Source organism: Protopterus annectens, chromosome 8.part1 (genome assembly GCF_019279795.1).
Source record: "Protopterus annectens isolate FY-2018-M chromosome 8.part1, PAN1.0, whole genome shotgun sequence".
NCBI lineage: Eukaryota > Metazoa > Chordata > Ceratodontiformes > Protopteridae > Protopterus > Protopterus annectens.
The window spans coordinates 150,013,643-150,028,133 of NC_056742.1; the positions used below are offsets into that span (position 1 = coordinate 150,013,643).

The 14,491-nt window shown below is 39.4% G+C and overlaps 1 protein-coding gene across 1 annotated transcript in view; it reads left to right on the forward strand.

Annotated features, from left to right (window-relative positions):
- PKD1L2 (polycystin 1 like 2) overlaps window positions 1-14,491 on the forward strand; it is a 1,522,374-nt gene that overhangs the window by 956,488 nt on the left and 551,395 nt on the right. The window lies entirely within an intron of this gene.

Sequence of the window (14,491 nt, forward strand, 5' to 3'; positions counted from 1 at the left end):
AAGTACTGGAAAGGAGTACTAGCAGAGCAACAGAGAATCTGGATACATAAGACTGAAACCTGCATACTAACCCAAGTGCATCAATAAATCGCCATTTTCCTACTTTGGAGTCACATGAAGGTTTTATTTGGAGGTCAAGCTGTCCCGGATTTCTTTTTTGTACATTTTGTTATTTTGGAATCCATGTGCTACATCTCAGTCAGTTGCCCATAAGGCATCAGGGTTCAGCACATTACACAAGGACTCAAGTCCTTGCACCACAAGCTGAAATATGACAGATGTCATAGTACATATGGGTGTAAGTGACTTGAGATGCACCTCCCTGGAATATATGAAGAGATACATGATGGATTTATCTGAATATGAGTCTGAAGCTGGCATGAACCTAGCTTTGATTATCTGAATATGAGTCTGAGGCTGACATAAGCCTAGTTTTGAGCAGCATTCTCCCATCACCAAGAATAATACCTCTCCCTAAAAGCACTCATCACCCTGGTAAACATTGATATATGCATTATTACAGAGACCATGCTCAAGACCAATGAAAGCACTTGCTCAGTGCAGAGTTTCAAAGCTTATCACATGTTCAGGCCCACCACTTTAGATGAAGGCAGTAAAGGTGGTGGTGTTTCCATATTCATAAAAAAGTTCACCTCCAGTTTTGTTAGATAAGCTAATGACATGGAACTCCTCCATATCCAACTTAATACTAACAAAATCCCTTATCATATCACAGCTAGCTATAGTACCCCTTCTATGTCCCCCTCAGCCCACATCTCCTACTTAACTAGTATGGAGTCCCCATGTATTAAGGCATACACCATTCTCTTAGGAGACTTCGACTACCCCTCCATAAACTGAAAAACATATACTTACTCTAATATGTATACCTAGAAATTTCTGGACTTTATCAATACAAACTTACTGGACCAGTTAGAATCACCCCAACCAGAGGTGACAAATTCATTGATTTGGTCATTACCAAAAGAGGGCAGCTTTGCTCTCCATTAGTTTTAACGTCTTCCCTGGTTAAATGAGACCACAGATTAGTCACATTCACTATAACACTGAAGCCTAGATTAAATTCTAATACCTTGATTTTCAGAGATTTTTGGGAAGACTAATCTACTGTGTGATAACCTGGCTAAATTCAAAAGGCCCTGCTATCTTGATAACCCTACTACATACACAAAATCCTTCATTGCCAAATTTTCTGCACATGTAAATAGCTACATAGACTCATTTTACCCCTAAACTCAGCAATGAGCTCCAGACCCTGATCAAATCAACCAAAACTAGATTTGAAGTAAAAAAATCAGAAGGAAAATAAAGACAAATCCCACTTTAACTATGTCTATGGCTGTACTTCCACCAAATGACCTGTCACTGATGGTGTATCCAGGAGTTCAGGTCATGGGCCACTCCTCTTGTGCACTTACTTGGAGGTCAAAGCTAATGTCTGAGGGTGTTAAAACCACAAAGTAAAACTAAATGCCAAGAAATGCATAATCATGTCCTTTAGCAAGCATGAGTCCCCTTGGAACTATCACATTGACAACACCCCCAACACACACACACACACACACACACACACACACACACACACACACACAGCAAAAATTGATCCCATAGTCAAGGATCTGGGAACATTTGTCAACAACAAACTGTCCTTTAATCACCATGTATCCACCATTGTAAGGAAGTTCTGTTTCATTTCACAGCCTACAATCCCTACATCTAAAGAAATGTCATCCAGGTCCAGGTATGTAATCATTCCACTGTACTTGGCAATCATTACGACCATTAATAATGCCCCTCATGTATGTTTGTTCAAACAATTGTCACAACTAGAATGACCACAATGCTTCTTCACTAAGAAATCAAGGGCCTAAATATAAAAACTGTGCAGACTATTTCAAAGCCTTGTTCCTTTTCTTTGTATCATACAGGCTACTGAGACCTTCTTCTGTTGTGTGTCTCACAACATTCCTTATGGCTTCATATTTTATTTAATTCAGACCTATTACACTTTTGCAAGTCAAGTGGTGGCATAAACAGAGCATTTTAGAGAGATAGGTATGTACAGAGAATTATGCTTTTGTGAACCCATCTTCCACTCCACAGAAAGCAAAGTAGCTCTTTTACTTTAATCAAATGGAATTTGGATAAATGGATCGATTACCATAAATTCATACTGGGTTTAGCATGTTATGGATGGGGCAACATGTAATTCTCCCAATATATGCTTGTTCTACCCATTTCTGAGAAAGGAAGACTACGTAGAATTCATAAGATCTCCAGAGTTCAATTGCCTGGTAAGTACCTATGAATCCAAAACAATACTATATAGTCTTATTATATCATCAGTTAAAAAGTTCCAAAACAGTTAATTAAGTAGTGAAGGTGGTTAGACTTTAAAATGCAAACCTTCAGGAAGTGATAAAAAAATTGTCCAATATGATCACAAACCAAAGGATCTCAAGCCATCTTTTCATTCTTAGCTGATCAGGAATATACCCCATGTAAGTCATTGCTGCAGTGGTGCAGTAGTTTATGTAGTTTAAAACATAATTTCTGCACTCTACCACTTCAAAACCCCCTTACCTATATACTATGCTTTGTGCAATAGTAGTTTCATTGCTAAGAAGGGTTATTCAAGCCATTAGTACTGTTATCTGAACAGTGGCACAACACTGAGTAGGGGGGAATGCTTCCAATACAATGCAAGGAGTTCTCACACAAGCAGATGATCCTGGAGTGCCTTACAGAGAGACAACCAATAAACAAGTGCAAATTCAAACAAATGTGATTGGGCCATTAAAATCCAGTTAAATAGCTGTCAGTGACACATAGAGAAGCCAAATAAATAAATACAACCCCTAACAGTGATTAGTAAAAAAATGAACCTGTTACTCCAAATGGAAGTCTGCTGGAAAACAAAGAGAAACCAAACAGATATATATATATATATATATATATATATATATATATATATATATATATATATATATATATATATATATATACAGTTTATTTCCATATGTTTTTCTGTGGTTAGCATCCCTGAATTTATGCTAGAAAATACATAAAGATGATTGAAACTGACTTAGTGGCAGCCTATGGTGCAGTGTGTTTGATTGCCTCTGTATTGTTGACTTTACTGTAGTGTTCCCTCATCCATGTATCTCCTAGGTTCTCATATAACTATAATGGAACATGCCCAGCAAATTGTATAGAATGTCACATTACTAGTCATACATGAAGACGTTTTGGTGATATAAAAAAAATTGTTAATATTAATGGAATTTTCCAGGTAAACTTTTAGGTGTAATAGTGTATCCCGCTGTTGGACTTAACACCAGGTTGGGAGGAAATTATGGAGATTTGTATACTGATTCACACAAGAAGATTCTATGGGCAAAGTGATTAATGGTAGGTGCCAATGAAGGTATTAGAGCCCTACTGCAAAATAATTAAATAACAACTATAGCCAAGTAAAACAAAATATGGCTATTATTAGGCTACATGGAAGTGTGAGTGTGTGTGTGTGTGTGTGTGTGTGTGTGTGTGTGTGTGTGTGTGTGTGTGTGTGTGTGTGTGTGAATATTGAAAAGTAAGATAAACAAAGCAATGATGCAACTTGAATAGCACTGAAACCTAAACAGTGAAGGCAGAACAGTTGAGGAAGCTTGAGGTAATAGAGTTGAAATGGCTAAAAAGGCCAGTAAAATGCAGACTGTGGAGAGATGAGGAAATTATGACATCACAGCAGGAGTCAAAGTAGCTCCTACTACAGAGAAGGTTGGTAATACCAGATTACAGTGGTTAGGTCATGAACAGGAAAGCAGAAAACAATTTAACAAAGTGGATTTGGGAGATACAGAAGGAAGGCAAGGGGAGATAAGGGTATCCAACAGAGAGAGATGGATAGACAGCATGAAAAAAGTCCTGAGACAGGCAGGCATGACTGTTGAAGAAGGTAGGAGAGTGGCTCTGATTAGGGAGAAGTAGCAACAGCTGATGCAACATCACAACCCAATGAAAAAATGGGAGGATTGGATTGATGATGATGATTTGTATTCCTGCTCAGTTTTTTTTCCCTCATGCCCACTGATGCAAAGTTTAAGGCATGTACTACAGGGGAGAATGTCAGGATTTATCTAAGTGGTATACTGCCCTGGCATACAGCCAAAGCCAAACAGCAAGTCATTATAGTTTTCTACTGGGCTTATTTTTTGCTCTTGGATTGTTTCCAACCATTGCAGTTTTACTCCTATAGTTAATTCTATTTTCTGCTAAAACAAACACAGTCAAGTCATCAAGACTATGTACTTTACACCCTTTGAACCTCGGCTACATTACTCATCCCGGTGTCACTCATAATTTTGGTCTAACTTTTAAAGATTTTACTGTCATCAAAATCATGCATTTTTGTTTGGACACTATGATGTTATTTTACTATCCCCAACTCTTCCATGTCATCCTGCCCAAAAAGTTATAGCGTTGATTTGCAACCATTGAAGCAATGCATTTTCTGTTTTTTTTAAATGCACCCTAGTTCTGTTTGTCATTTATTGATGAATCTGTGTCTTGCACATGACATCAAAGAAAATGTGGAAATGCACAACTTGTCAAGCAACAGCAAGGACTTAAAAGAATATTTACATTACATTGTTCTAGTGTTTAAGTTAAACATAATACTCTCACTATTAACCAACAAATTTTCTAACCAGTGCATTTTACTTCTACAGCACAAATGTTTTTTCCCCTGCCTTTGAGGACCATTCTTTTACAGTTCAGTTTATATATCAGCAAGCAGTTCCCTTTTCAGATCTTGAGTTTGTACTATTTTTACAAGAATTTACTTCAGCATTGATTTGCTACAGTAATTTTGCGGTCGAATCACACACTTTAGCAAAATGAGTAGCAGTCCTCCAGATTCTGCAGGTACCCTTGAAAGCTGTGCCATCATGGCAATAATCTGCTACAGTAACTCATAATTTTTTTCTTAGTCTGTGGGTACATGTGTTTGCACACAGTTCTCTTTCTTCTGTGTCCTTTTTCATTTATTATACACTTCCAGCTTTTCCAACAACTGTTTTAACTATGTTTGTAAATTCACCTGCTCTGCATGTATATGTTGCCTTTTCCAGTTTCAAAACTTTTTCCATTAACAATTAATTTCTCACATAATCACTCCCCATGCCACAGATAGTTATGTTTCATATCAGTGACTCAGATTTCGAAACTCACAATCTTTATTTTTACATTTAGCACATTCACATTATTATCAGTAGTTTCATATAGCTCTTAATTTCTTGTAAAAACTAAATGTCTTATACTGGAAATATTTTTGTAGGTTCATATTTCACTAACATTTTGTTTTGCAACAGTAAAAGCATTTTCCTTATCCTCAAACAGATCAATAATATTTTACATTTTCTGAGTGTATCCTTGCCTACTACATGTAAAAATGCTACTTGCACTCTGTTTTATGTTTTTTTTTCTTTTAAGTGGGAATGCAGATTTGGATTTGGAGGTTGTTTCATGTGGACTCTAGAGCTGTATGCATTTGCAGTATATAAACTTTATTTTTTTTTAAGTGAATATTGTAAATATGATGAGTGTAAAAAACATTAATGCTCAAAACTCTGTTAGCCAGAGGTTTTGGCTCCCTGTTTGGAGATCTGAAATGTAAATGCCAAAAAAGAGACATCTCTGCACCAAGCCCTGAGAGACACTGCTGGTCACTTTCATACTTTATGATGAGGCACCTGCAACTCACACTGGGTGGGTCCTGTCTTTCAGCCAGTTTGATATCCATCTTACCATATGCAGGTCAACATTTAGCTTTTGTATAATATGAGCAAAAGAAATGGTGTCAAAGTCCTTGGTCAGATCAAATATACTGCATGCACTTCCTGGCCACTGTCCATAGCCTATATTTCCCTTCTGAAGAAGTTTACCAGATTAAATAGACAGTTTCTATTCTTCACAAAACCAGACTTTTGAGTTTGAAGTCTAATAAGATTTATAACATGTTAGTTTATGAGGTCAATTATAATTCATTCCATGGCTTTGCACATGAGGCTTTTAAGGCTGGTAGGTCTGTAATTACCTGGGTCAGTTGCAAGGCCACACTTTCGGAAAGGCATCACCAATTGCAATGCACTGCTCATCAGAGACAGAACCAGTAGCTAAACTTAGGTGAAACAGTTTGACATAGGCCAACCAGGTGGCTGCGTAGGGTGCCACTCTAGCAGGGGCACTTTTCCAGTATTTATTTGGTGTAGGTAGACCAGGATGGAGGCACCAGGTGGTGTGGCGGGGGGGGGTGCCGTGGAACCCTTTTGCCTAGGGCACCAGTTGACCTAAGGCCGCTCCTGCCTTCAACCCCATTCTTCTTGTGTACTTAAAGCTAGTGCATTTCTTGTCTGCCCCTCATGTTAATTTAACCAGAAATGTAACTCTCTATCTCTTCCTTCATAGGCTATTGTCAGTAAGCACAAAAGTATCATTTTGTATGGTCACTACTTTTAAGCTAAGTACAGTTTCCCTCCCATTCTATTCTACAGATCCATTATACCGAGTGTCCAACAAGCCAACCTGTGTTCCTCTCTTAAATTTGGTGGTTCTGGAGCTGCCTGCTCTTACTATAAATTTGTTCTTGAAAGCTTATACCAGTTGCATCTCATTTGCTCATATTAGTGAGCCTTAGAATATCATACTGGGTCAGGCTGCTACATCCTCTGGTTGCTAAAGCTTGAACTACCCTTTCTTTTATATATTCCCACCTGATTAGCATGCAATACAATGCCTACAAGTATTAACCACTTTATCCATCTTACTTCTAAAATCTGCAACACCTAGGGCAAGATTAACATTCTTTGGAGATCCTTCTGTGTATTTATATTCTGACATAATTGTTTACACCTACTGCTGCATTTCCTTTACTCATCTAAATACCTCTGGACAATACAGAAGGTCTACCTACTAATTTCACCTCTGCTGCCAGCCATTTAGCACTAGGTCTCCTAAAAAAAGTTTAAAATTGCCTTATACTCACAGATAATAAACTTATAGTAACACTAACAATTCCATCTGTGAGAGTAGCAAATACATAATTAATCTGGATCTCTTACCTAAAACCTTGATCCATGAGCTTAATGCACCTCCCCACAATCCTTCACTAATCACACCTAGGTGTCTTATGCAGAGGCTTTAAAAAACCTCATGCAAATAAGATGATTAAGTCTCAGCAAAAGTCAGGCCACTCATGCACCTCATGCATACATTCCATAAAGAGTCACCCTGGACAAAAGAACTCCAGTTTTCCCAGTTTGAACCATATTGGCAATACAAATATTTAAATGATAGGTGAGTCTGTTGTTAGACCCATTGACTCATCACTCAAAAGGCTGGTCAAAGTGAGGGCTACAGTGAGTTTTCATTCATGCAGCAAGACCTCTGACATTACAAGGGTTCTACAGATCCTAACTCTTGACAGATATGACCATGATGTGGCATTGGTGCATGCAGGAGTGAATGAGCTGAGGTGTAAAATCCTGAAAGATATGCAGAGAATCATGTCCGATCTTTCCATGTATATTACAAATTCAAGTAAGATATTTACAAATTCAAGTAAGATACTAGTTCTTTGTGGAATATTCATCTTTACCTCCAATTATTTCTAGATACAAAGAAAAGATAATTGGCTTCAATAACTGGTTAAATACATGGTGCATTTCTAGAGGAATACTGTATGATGATTGGCAATCTAGCATGCTTCACTAAGGATGGCCTGCAACTTTCCTTCTCATGTTTCTGTCTACTAGTTAAAGCCTTTGCTGTCGCCATACTGCCTTTATAGGCAAAATCCAGTTCATTGACATTCCAACATAATTAACACATCAGTTCAGAAATCAGATCACACTAAGGTGGCTCTCTTCCATGTCAAAATTCTAAACAATAAAGTGTCTGTACCTGAGACATTTTAAAAACATACACATCTGTGTAAATACTAATACTGGGCTTAAATGCAAAGAGAACACTTTCTCTATACTGGGGTTTTGTGCTTTTCATGCCTTTAGACCCACTGGCAACTGTAGTAGAGGCTTTATATTTGTCAAGGAGAATATCACCTCCAGACAGATCCCTAGGGACTCATAAATTGAAGTGAATGAACTTCAGATCAGACTAGATATGATTAATTTCTAACTAATAAATTGTTACAGAATGTCTGCTTTGTGTCCTGATCCACATGTAAGATTCATCAGAGCTCTAAATAATATCCCTATTAGCAAAAACATCATTATTTTGAAGACTTTTTTAATTTAATTGATTTAATAAACAAAAGTAGCTTGAGCAATTGGTAAATAAATCTACTAGAGGGCACAACATTACTGACCTAATTATAAGTAATATGTTTTCCTGTTGCACTATTCTTGAGATATATCATTTCTCAGTGAAAGCTGACCACAAACTTTGGATATTCTCTTTTAAACTCTAAAAGGCTCCTGGAGCAAACCTCAACGTACTCTCTGATCAAATCTCAAAATTCACTTATGACTGCAACTTGCTTGATCTTGATACACTAGCAAACTTAAAGAATTCTATACCAATTTAGAAAAATGCCAGACTCAAGTATCATGGGAAATTCAAAAAACAAACTACCTTGGTGGTCCATTGCCATAAAAAAACTAAACAACAACAACAAAAAGCTCTTTTAAATTATTAGCAGATCCAAAACCCCTCTTGTCAAGGATAATATCATAATAGGCTATGGTTGAAGGCTGTGAAAATTCTTCATACACTTAGTTCTGTTGCTGAAAGTACTGGAACTGCCTTAAGAGACTCACACCTCCTGAACTATCCTGTCTGTTACTCCTCTCACAAGGGAAAAAAGGGCAATGCAGCCGTTTACTAGAATTACTGACTATATGTTTAAAGAGGTTAGCTAAAATAGATACATTAGACTGAGCTTAAAAACAGATAAAGACATTTTTACATAAATAAGATGATTGGAAATAAATTTTTTTTCAATCTGCACAACATAATGTTAATTATGTCATCGGCAAACAAGATATTTAGAAATACCTTTCTTGTAACATATTTTATATATATTTGCCCACTGAGCTTAGTCAAAGACCACACTACATTGACTTTGCAACTTTTTATAGAATAAATGTCACTGACAACCATTAATGATGCCACAGTAGTTCACATGTAACATATTAACCAATAACTATTAAACCATTAACTCAAAGCCAGTTGCCGTGACCCAGCCTGTTCAGGCTGCCTCTACAAAACCAGGTGTATAAGCCAAGCTACCTCGGACATGGTGGCAAAACCCTTTTAATTCTTCCTTCTAAACCACATACCCTTTGATGTGGCCGCCAGTCAAATCTGGGTCCAACTTGTGGAGTGCCACTGTCGCAGTACAGTAATGGGGGTACAGGGAGGGTGAAGCTGTAAGGCCACCACCAACCCAGCATGTGACATGCCATTCCACCCAACAGCTGGCCTCAAAATGGGGTACTCTAGGCCATGAGGAGACCAAGTTAGAACTTGAAAAATTCTTTAATAATGAAAACAATATCTAAATTAAACAAATCAAAACCAAGAATGCTCAAATGATCATTGCCCATATTATAGAAATCATTGTCCATTCTGTCAAGATCTCTGTGCTGAATTACATGGAAACCAATTTGACTAGCTGCCCATTTAACTCGATGATCGATGAAATGCATGGGCCTCTCAGTAGCACCAGACCTTTTAGCACCTTCCCAATAAATTCTCATTATGATGGAAGACCAAAACAAAGCCAAGTTTGGGTGTAACTGCTGTAACCAGTGCATATCAGGGAGTATTCTGGCTGACAGGATTTTCTTAGAAGTCTGAGACAAGTCATTGCCCCTGAGGTGGATTACCAAAGCTCTGGGTAAGGCTTCCTCAACTGTGATTTGATGGCAGCTCTCCCAGAAATTAAACCAAAGTAGGCTAAGAAAACCAAATGACTGAACTGTCCAATTGTTAAAATCAAAAGAACTTGAATGACTAGTCGGGTGGGCCAAGGCTTGCATTGTAACTTTCTTGATGAAAGAATGGCCCAATAGCCAAATGACCTCCTTTCCTGAAACAGAAATAAAAATTAATGCCTGTTGTAAGACAAAAAGGCATCAGACACCCACCTTCCTGTTCTTTGGATGACCTTGACAGAGTGCCACTCCATGGCCAAGTCAGAGGTACAACCTTCCCCTGAAGGAATTCAAGGAATACCCTTTTGGATGAATCCCTTGCCCTGCCATGGCCTTTCTAAGTAGTAAATTAGCTTCTGCTAGGCTAAGTGGCCTGCCAAAAACCCAAACAGAAAATGGGCCTCCACCCTTTTGGAGTAATATTATGTAGCAGTCTGACCCAATGTGCTGGGCAAATGTCCAACCCTTTTGCCTTGTCTAGTCATATCTGATGTCCTTTGCCAGACTGAACCATCTTAGATTTCTTTACCCATATCAATATAAAATCTGCGTGAATAACAAGGTCTTCCCAACAAAGGTAAAAGAGTAGTTCATTGGCATGAAACGCACCCACATACAAAGTTGTGAACAAAGCAGCTAATGTAACAAATGCATGAAAATCACCCAGAGTCTTATATGAACTCAGAACAACAAGAGGAAGAAGTTGTCTCCCAGCAGGCTTCCTAGAATCCCAGGGAAGCCTATGATCATTCTCAAGGCCCCTGAACACCCTTCCAGTCATCAAGTGGCCAGACACGTCCTGAAGGCCCAAAAAGTACTACAACCATCCCAAAGCTGCTAAGTGCACCTTGGCAGTTTCAGACGAATCACCTGCAGAAGACTAGAAATTGAAGTATGAACTACAGACACCATGTCCTGAGTTGAGAGTGAAAAGGTCTGTAGAAAGCCTTGAAAACTTGAAGGGATGAAAGGAGCTGACCAAGAGTGATACTGCTACTCTTCTCCAATTATCCAGAATCCCACAGAAATTGAAATGCCCTTTGGATCTGAATGCTTGGCCAACTGGCAAAAGCTAGCAAACTAAAAACAGGAAAGATTGACAGTTATAGGGTTAAGATGACTAGGCACATGCACACTAGAGAAAGACAAGTTAATCTCTAAACTCAACAACACTAACAGCCTTTTAAGAGAGTGGACCCACTTGGACATGGAGGATCATTTATTGAGGCATGAACCACTGAAATATTATTCAATTAAAAACCACCCTCCTTTTACATAACCTTTCCTTCCATACCAAGACCTCCATCCAGATGGGAAACATTTCCAAAAAAGTAATGACCCCACTCCTCCTTGGACCAGATCTCCAGCCACCTTTGAGCAAACCAGTTGCCTTGGAAGTAAACTCCCATATCACTTCCTCCTGTTGCATCCTTGAAGAGCTCAAGGTCACTGGAGGAAACCCAAGGGGAATGCCAAAATGATACCACATTGAACTGTCACAAAAATGTAAACCATGGTTGAAGGTCATCCTTGATCCTTCTGGTCAGCCATATAAAGTAATGCTTGAGCTTCATTCCCTTTCAACAAGTCAGAAACAGATGGCAGAAATGTCCTGTAAGGAGAAACTGCCCTGCAGGTAAAATTCAGCAAACTGTTGAGCTGTTGAGCTGCATGATTTCCCCTGTGAGAGCTTTGTAGATCCCAAAAATCTCCCAAGTAACTGATGGATTTGTTGAAGTTTAGGCAACAGAAGTGTGAATGAATTATCTATGGTTTCAACTTCTAAGCACAGAAATGTCATGACTCAGCTCAGCCCTTCTGATTTGTTGTTGGCCAATAGTACCACCAAATTCAAACAAATCTCCCCTTAAAAATAGACATGCCCTCCAAAGTACCATCCTGGCCCTCCTCCACTATCAGAAAAATCATCTAAGTAATGGACCGCTGACTGAAGGGTTACTCATTTTCAGCGCCAGTTCAAGGCTGGGCTAATCAGTTCGAGATTAGCACAAGCCACAGAACACCCTATTGGCACTGCAGTGTCAAAAAATAATTTTCCTTCAAACTGAAAACCTAAATAAGGCCAATCCTCCTGTCTCATGGGGAGAAGCTGGAAAGCAGATTGAATGTCCATCTTGCAGAACTGGGTTGGAATAGCCCAAATGACTCTGCCATCTGATCCAGGGAAGAGTAGCATACCTTGGCCAGCTCACTGTCAATAAACTCATTGGCTGAAGCTCCCACGGTGTAGGACAGATGATGAATCAACCTGAATTCACCATCCTGTTTCTTGGGTACAAGACCAGTGGGGGAAAATTTGAAAAACAGGCCAGGGGTGGGTGGAAAAGAAGCCAGTTATCCTGTCAGTTGATCACTATTTCTCTATCAACATAGTGGCAATTTATTCATGTCCCTTTATGGATGACAGATTTTTAACTAACTTAGAATCCAACAGAGCTGAGGAATGAATAGGAAAGCCATTGCAAAATCCTTTGACAACAGCAGCAGACTCCTCCTGACCTGGATAAGCTGACAATAGGCAGATCAATTTACTAGGCAGATGTGGGAGTTAGACTGCTGTATTACACTCATCTCCCCTGCCAAAGCCCCCTGTGGCCATGAAAAGGCTGCTTAACTTGAAGAGAGATGTTACACTCCCCCAAGCTCCCCTTCTGCCTGAGAAGTGGGAAAAATTGGCCTCTCCCTGCCAACTAACCCCCCAACACCTGGAGGCAGGGTGATTTTTCCCCTATCCCAAACACAAATGGCTGTATTTGCAGGCAGGCCAAAGACATTTGCTGTGGTTGAAGGCCCAGGAAAAACTTTGCTTCCTTTGTAGTACATCCCCTCCAGCAATCCTAGTAGCAGCCAGCTTATCCAGCACAGCACTGAGCCATATGTCAGGATGTCTTAACTCCCCACCTGAGGCACTTATCCAGTGCTTTCAATTTCCTAAAATGTTGATAATAATTCACTGAACCAGACCCCCTTACACATGGTGAGCTTCTCTTATGGCCACAAAGTACACTAAAAGAGGCAGGCCCTGGCTAGGATTCTTCTCAATAATCCCTCCCATGAACACCATGAAACCCAGTCAGCAAGTATCCAAGTTCCTGACCAGTATTTTGACTGATGTATTTTTCCTGGTAGCTGCTAAGGCTTCCATCAAGTCCTTGTTAGACGTGTTGTCAGCGTCCAAGATGCATTTAATTCCCATAGTATCCACTAGGTAAATTATATCTACAAACTCCCCTTTAATAATCTTATCTTTGACCTTGGTGGGAACATGCACCATGATGTGATATTCCAGGGAATCGGAGCTTGAAAGACTGAAAGTAGCCATGGGGGACAAGAACTGGGGAACACAAATATCCAAATGAAGTGGACCTCCCTCCCTGAACCACTGACTTCCTCAGACTCATGCAGTCTGGATAATGATGGGTGTGCAACCTGACCGGCATCAGTACCTCCTCCCTCTCTTGTAACAATAGCTGTAGAGGCCCCCAAAGTTTCTTTCCAGAGCTAGATCAAACAGCCTAGCTCTCTCCTCTTCCAGCAAGGAATTTATAAACTCATCCAAACAATCCTTAGAAGACTGATCCCTACCATTAAGACATAGCCCTACTGACCCACCATCGGCATTACCTTGAGATTCTGATGATACTTCAGACATGCAGGAAGGGGTGATATTTTGGCTGGAAGAATCTCTGTTGATTTTCCTTTGAGCCTTTTTGACTGGGTCTGCTCCTTTGGCTGAAACCTCTTCCATATTCAGTGACAGTTTCTTCTTGGAGTTGTGATCCTGCTTGGATGCCCCCAGTGTCTCTAAGTCAGAAAGTGAGCCTTGAACCTCTTAAGACAGAAGAAGACACCTCTCCTTGATTGATTAGACTGTAGTGGAACCTAAAAATAAAGAGGATTAACATGGGGGGGGGAGAACATGACAAACAAAAATAAATCCAGAGTGTTCTTCTCCTACCACAATCACCCCTGGCTAAAGATCATAGATATGACCATCCCCGTCTGACAAAAGAGTAGGGAAAACAAGCTAAAACAACATGCCCAAGAAAAAGGTAATAACTGGAATGAGCAAATAAAGAGTACCCACAGATGCAATGAGTAATTGAACTTATCAGTTGCCAAACCAGAATAAAGTGACAATCATTATAAGAGTATTGTACCATCCACCACACACCATAAGTAATTTTACCAATACCCCCTTCCACTTCCACATCTGGTTACTCGTACTTACAAAAAACATAAACAACCACTGGTGCCAGCTACAAGCACTTATGCCCAAGCAAGATGAACCATACTTAAAACATTCCAACCCTGTGACTGAGGAGATAGATATAAACCAGGTCTGTTATTAACATTGCTCAAAAACTGCAAATGAAAAGCTTAATATTAAATCTCTGACTAACAGCCCAGTAAGAAAATTACAAAGCATCCCAACCCAAAGTGTAACCAGCCATTTGCCCAACAGCCAACACGTAACAGACTGCAAAAATAAT